Source organism: Octopus bimaculoides, chromosome 18, assembly GCF_001194135.2.
Source record: "Octopus bimaculoides isolate UCB-OBI-ISO-001 chromosome 18, ASM119413v2, whole genome shotgun sequence".
NCBI classification, from domain to species: domain Eukaryota; kingdom Metazoa; phylum Mollusca; class Cephalopoda; order Octopoda; family Octopodidae; genus Octopus; species Octopus bimaculoides.
In genome coordinates this window covers 38431271-38438256 of record NC_068998.1, presented here as the reverse complement: position 1 = coordinate 38438256, position 6986 = coordinate 38431271, and the positions used below count along the sequence as shown (strand labels likewise).

At 37.0% G+C, this 6986-nt stretch overlaps 1 long non-coding RNA gene across 1 annotated transcript in view; it reads left to right on the top strand.

The window, feature by feature from the left end:
* The first annotated feature begins 3199 nt into the window (after window positions 1-3199).
* LOC128249753 (uncharacterized) overlaps window positions 3200-6986 on the top strand; it is a 29640-nt gene continuing 25853 nt past the window's right edge. The window contains exon 1 of the long non-coding RNA XR_008265847.1: window positions 3200-3532. This is a non-coding gene — a long non-coding RNA (uncharacterized LOC128249753). The remainder of the gene's footprint in view (window positions 3533-6986) is intronic.

The following is a 6986-nucleotide window of genomic DNA, read 5'->3' as shown; positions in this document are numbered from 1 at the left end:
TATGAGCTTACAACATATGAGTTGGTAGTTGAATATCTTTGTCCAATTAGTTATATTACTTTTATAATCACATGTTTGTAATACCAGAGCTGTGGCCCCTCAATGCTGAGAAGTAGCTGCTCAGTTTACTCAGAAGAACCCCATTTTGGCCACTTGTACATTAAACATGAGCTTACAACATATGAGTTGTCGGTTGAACATCTTTGTCCAATTAGTTATATTACTTCTACAACAATCTATACAAACGTGTGAAGCTGTAGCATCACCCGTTCCAGCCTATGCTTATGCAAGAAAATGCTTAAAATGATTAAACTGAATGTTATGGTACATTATATATGTAAATTGAGATGTTATATATTGTCTAAGAGATGGAATTTAAAGAAATTCTTCATCGTACTTAACAGAAGGCATTATTCAGAGTTTTACAAACATGGTAAGATCTTATCAATTTCTTTGGAAGAAAAAAAAATAATAAAAGCTTGCCTTTTGAACTTCGTAGTAATCTTTGATGAAATCTTGTTAGTTAGCTTAACTGCTTAAATGTTTAATCATTTCATCTCCGAGTCTTTTTTTTCTTTCCTTCTTCTTTGTTCCGATCAGTTCTGAAATGGTTCTCGCAACTAAAAGTACCTTGATTCAACAGCAGAGTGCTGGAATTAGCGACTTAGGTCACTGAGTTTAAATTTTGTGTGAAACTTTCTGCTGATTTATCTTTTGTGACTAATGAAGAAAACAGCCTTACCATTGTGGCATCCGTGTGGTTGCTTGAGCTGCTAGAAACAACAGCTAAATCCCTCCCAAATAACACCCTACCATCTTTAAAAAAACAGGAAGGACATTCAATATGGGAATTCTGAATATCAGCCAAAAGCGAAGTGATGCGTTTGATTATAAGTCTGTTCAATCGTGCTTTACCTGGGTCCAAACAGTAACAGCATTGGCAGGAGATTACAAATGGCTGAACCAATCAGATACCAGGCAATGAACTGAGAGGTCATTGGTTTGTATACAGTAACCACCATTGTATTGTGTCCATGGTCAAAACAACTTAATTGTTGATGGATAGGGTGTACTCAACTGTAAGTAATCACTCACATAGAAAATTGTGAAGTTGTACACTTGATGAGTGAGTTACTGGCTTGCAGTACTGAACCCAGTTCGATCTGTTGGTAAATCTATCAGCAGTGATGATGGGTCTTCCATTGGTTTTGAAGATTAGCATTTAGTTATTTGACCCATTGTGAAGGCACGTGGTTTAGTGGTTAAGGCATTCAGCTCATGATCACAAGGTTGTGAGTTCAATTCCTGGTGATGCGTTGTGTCCTTGAGTATGATACTTTATTTCATGTTGCTCCAATCCACTCAGATGGCAAAAACGAGTAGTACCTGTATTTCAAAGGGCCAGCCTTGTCATATTCTGTGTCTGCTGAATCTCCTTGAGAACTACGTTAAGGGTACATGTGTCTGTGGTGTGCTCAGCCACATGCACATTAATTTCACGAATAGGTTATTCCGTTGATTGGATCAACTGGAACCCTTGTCATTGTAACTGATGGAATAGCAGTAGTTTGATCCACTGAATTACCTGCTCATTAAAATTTACCTGTAAGTATTTGATTATTCCACAGAAATATGTAACCTTGATGTAATTCTCAAGTTAACTCATTCTATTGATATCTTTTGCCAAACCGCTAAGTTATGGGGATGTAAACACACCAACACCAGTTGTCAAGCAGTGGCTGGGGACAGACACAAAGACAGACAAACAGACAGACAGACACACACACACACACACACACACACACACACACACAGTGGGCTTCTTTCAGTTTCCGTCTTCCAAATTCACTCACAAGGCTTTGGTTAGCCTGAAGTTATAGTAGAAGACACTTGCCCAAGGTACCATGCAGTGGGAATGAACTCAGAACCATGTGGTTGGTAAGCAAGCTACTTACCACACAGCCACTCCTATTATATGTTTTTATTAATTTCTTTTTGGTAAGAATACAAAGAAACAGGAAAAGAGAGAGATAAGAAAAGAAAAGAAAGAAAAGAAAAAAGGGGGAGTGAAGCAGCAGAAGATGGAGGGTGTGGGACGATGGGCCACACATCCCAGAACAAATGGTGTGCTCAGTTGTGCCTTGTGGTAATGACTGCGATGGCATTGCAGAGGAGAATGGCCAGTGGCACCCACTGCAGCAGCCACTCCACCTCATGGGGGCTCGTTTCTCTAACAAGCTGCTGTTATCTTGATTTTGTGGAGGAAATTGGTAGTAGGATGTCTGAGAACACCTGATGTTTTGTTGGTACCTGGCACAAATAGAACCTTCCCTCACCTATGGATGTACAATAAGCTGATGAAAACTTCTCCAAGATACTCTCTAAAAAAAAAAAAAATTCTGCAAGAGACAATAAAATAAAATCTTAAAATTGGCTAAAATTTAGGATTTCTTTCATCAAAACAATTTATTTCAAGGTATAAAGTAGTTAAAAACAAAACAAAATTAACTGGTTGAACTGCACCAATTTAGATGGTGGCTTAAAAAAATATTTAGAAGAGATCTGTGTGTGTATGTGTATGTGTATGTGTGTGTGAAAAATCAGTGTGATGCAGACACTAGCCTACACTGGCACTAAAGATTAAATTCAGCTGCAAAACCATTCTTAAGAACTGGTTTACAATCTGTCTTATTGAGACATAGCACAATCCTGAATAGCTAGATAGATAATCACTGATCTTAACAATAGCCAGTATCGCCTGCTCAGATGATTCCAATTGTAGCCTCCAGAATTTTGTTCCATATATTATTAGCTGAGTACAGAAAATAAAGTATTAGTTCTTGTACAACAGCATACTACACACTGTTGTCGTTGTATAGCTCCAAGCTCTGACATTCTGAAGTTTAGATGCATTTTATAGATTACTGTAGTAACAAACTTTTGACTAGGCATTTTTGCAGCTTCTACATCAATAACTACAATGATGTTAAAGCTTTCTGTTGGACTATATTGAGTTGGTTGAGCATATTATTGTGAAGTAATCATTCAGAATAGACAAGTGAGTCATTCGTGCTTTAAAAGTGTGGTGACAGGTTGATTCTGAATTTCAGTAGTTGAACTGTTTGCATAACATATTTTTATTGTTATGTAATTGCTGTAAACCAGATCCATATAAAATATCTTATGGAACAAGAGTCAAACAAACAACTGGCAGAAAGGCAGACTGTTTTTCAACGTGAACTTGCTTGAATGTGTGAGCGTTTAAAGAATAAAGAATAAAAAATAATGTTCAAATGGAATATTAACCATATCATTCTTAAGAGTTTGAGGACTGTAAAAAACAAGGGTACTGCTTTTCCATCTTCTATCGGTTATGTGGTTAAGAAGTTTGCTTTCAAAATGTGTAGTCTTGGTTTCAGTCCCACTGTGCGTCACCTTGGGAATGGTATCTTCTACTGTAGCCCCAGGTTGACCAAAGCCTTGTGAGTGGACATGGTGGACAGGAAATGAAAGAAGCTTGTCACCTGTGTGTGTGAGTATCATCTATCTATCTATCCATCCATCCATCCATCCATCCATCCATCCATCTATCTATCTATCTATCTATCTATCTATACTGTGGCCATGCTGGGGCACCGCCTTGAAGAATTTTAGTCGAAAGAATTGACCCTACTACTTATTTTTCCTTTTTTTAGCCTGGTACTTATTCTGTCGGTCTCTTTTGCTGAATTGTTATGTTACAGGGATGTAAACACACCAACACTGGTTGTCAAACAGTGGCATGAAGACCATAGGCAATGTCTGTTCCTTCTCTAGAACCAGCAAGTATTAAAAAAGAAAAAAAAATCGATATATGGGCATAGGCATGGCTATTTGGCAAGAAGCTTGCTTTTCAACCACATAGTTCTGGGTTCGGTCCCACTATGTGGCACCTTGGGCAAGTGTCTTCTGCTATAGCATTGGGCTGACCAAAGCCGCATGAGTGGATTTGGTAGACAGAACCTGAAAGAAGCTCGTCATGTGTGTGTGTGTGTGTTTGTGTCTGTCTGTCCCTCCACCACCACCACTTGAGAACTGGTGTTATTGTATTTATGTCCCTGTAACTTAGCAGTTCGGCAAAAGTGACTGATAGAATAAGTACCAGGCTTAAAAGGAAGATAAGTCCTTGTATCGATTTGTTCACCTAAAATCCTTCAAGTTGGTGCCCCAGCATGGCCGTAGTCAAATGACTGAAACAAGTAAAAGAACAGGTTATCCCTAATCAAACAAGCCTGTGATCCAAGTGTATCAATTCTCATCCTGTCTTTTATTCAATCAAAATGTATATGTTTAACCCTTTAGCATTTAAGCCAGCCATTTCTGTCCAAATATTCTACTTGTTTTATTTTCTAACCAGCCAGATTCAGTCTCTCACACCAACTCTACAATGTCAGTCAAAAATTGACAATTACATCATTGAAATCTTGAAGCCACACAATAATGCATGATTAATTCAATTCAATGTGAATAAATAAGTATTACATTTGACAGAATAATCAGAATGCTGAAGGGTTAAGGTAGTTGGAAGTAACCATCAAGTGCTTTGAGTTCTGATTAAGGTCTCAGGCCAATATAAGTGACATGAATAGGTTGCTGACCCCTTCCTTTGAACTTTATTGAGAGGTAATATTTATCTCCACTTAAACATGGATGTTCTGTTAGAACACACTATACTGTGGTAGTTATCATGAGAGAAAGTCTCAAATTGGCTTTTGGTACAAAATGCACTCTTGTTTATATTGCTAGTGAAGAGATAGATCCCTGCCATCTCCATTAATGAGATCACCAGATAATGTGATTTTGACTTTGCTTGGTCTTATCAATGATGGACACTCAACCGCTAGAGATAACAACAGCTCATCTCCCTCCCTGCAATATTTGTAATAATAAACATGAAATTCTGTCTATCTGTCTGTCCAGGATCCCTGTATCTCAGTCTACATATACCTTTTTGGAATCAGTATGATCCTGGGATTGAAAATTTGCCCTTCATTTGGTTCTTGAATATCCAGCATTGGAATCAGGTCTGGACGAGGATTTGTTATATGCTAACAGCTGAAAATTCAAATTTTCAAAGAACTCCAAAAATTTGTGAATTTACAAGTTTTTCATTGAAGCCGAATTTAAAGTAATACCATATTGGTAGGGTCATGCTACATTGGTAGGGTACCTATAAATGCTTTATTATTATTGCTCACTTTAGTTTTGGGCTGCAGGTCCAATTAGCTCTCCATGGGAGTTAACTTAAAAGTTCACAGAGTGTGGATTTCAAGCTACTATAGAATAACTGTGCCAGAACAGGTGCTAGGGGTCATGATTAACCAGTGAGCTTGTTAAAAAAATATACGTTTATTAGTGACAGAGGCAGTATTAATACCGAGAGGTGATATTATCCTCACTTAGACATGAATGTTCTATTAGAACAAGCTATACTGCAACAATTACCACGAGAGAAGCTCTCATGGGGGCTTTTGGTGCAAAACTCACTTTTGTTTATATCAGCTTTATTATCCTGTCCTTCCGTGCGCTTCCATGTTAAACAGATGGAAACAATACATATATGGATGCTTTGTAAACCAGGAGTGGTTGTTTAAGGCACATGGTATGCAAAAGTATAATTATAAAGTAATTTAAGTATTTAAAGTAGCTTTCCATTAATGAATCATTATTCGTATCAACATCATCATTATTATCATTATTGGTGTTATTATTATTATTATTATTATTATTTTCTTTTTTTTTTTTGGTCTTGTGTGAAGTTCTTAAAATATGCCTGTTGGTCAAGACATACATCACTCATTCTCTACACAGTAGTATGTGAGAATACCACTGGTCAAAACAGAGACTGCAACACCACACTTCATTAAGCATGTATGCTGCTAGGAAAAGAAACCCAATATCTGGACATTAATATCTCTAACTCTATTAACATTATATAGTTGTAATACTTCAATACTAAGATGAAAAGAATGGTATTCATTAGAGGGGAACCTTGAGTCAGATAGAGATCAAGGAATACAGAGATGGAGAGAGAGAGAGAGAGAGAGAGAGACCAAGAGAGAAACTATATATACATACATTTATATATATATATATATATGTATGTGGAGAAAGAGAGAGGGAAGACTTTGATCTGTGACCGTTGAATTATAATTTTAAGTTTTCCTTCAAGTTTTTCAAGTTAGTGGGTTTCAGCTTGTATTGTACACTGAAGTATGTTTCAATAATAATAATAATGTCTAATATTTTCTTTAACTGACTTGAAATGTGCTTTAAGATTTACTACAGCTGCTTCTGTTGTTGTTGTTGTTGTTGTTGTTGTTGTTGCTTCTACCCACATCAGCCTTGATCAAGTAGACCTGTGATCAAAGGCAATCCACACGTAATCACCTCGTCTTTTTTTTTTGCAGTCAGTGAATTTATTTAGGCCCACATATTCAGTGTGTTCTTTGCTTTTAAGATGGTACGGTTGGATTTAAGGGAGATTTAGTTGCTATTTCTAGCAGACAATCCCTTACCCAGTTTAACACTACAGTTACCTGACCTGTAGATGTCATCAGCAGAGTCAACCCTGTTGCAAGTATTCAAGCCAGGTGTCTAGTCTAAGGATAGCTTTCTCCTTTTATCCTAACAAACTGGGAGACACAAAAAAGGGATCACAGCTGCTACCTTCCAACTTCTTTGGTCAAACTGTAAAAAATAAAAAAAATAAAAGGCTGAGCTGTATGGTGAGAAGTTTGTTTCCCAAACACATGGTTCTGGGTTCAGTCCCACTGCGTGGCACACTTTGGGCAAGTATCTACCTTATGAATGGATTTAGCAGATGGAAATTGAAAGAGGCCTATTGCTTATGTGTGTGTGTGTGTGTGTGTGTGTGTGTGTGTATACATACATACATACATACATACATATATATATATATATATATATATATATATATATATATA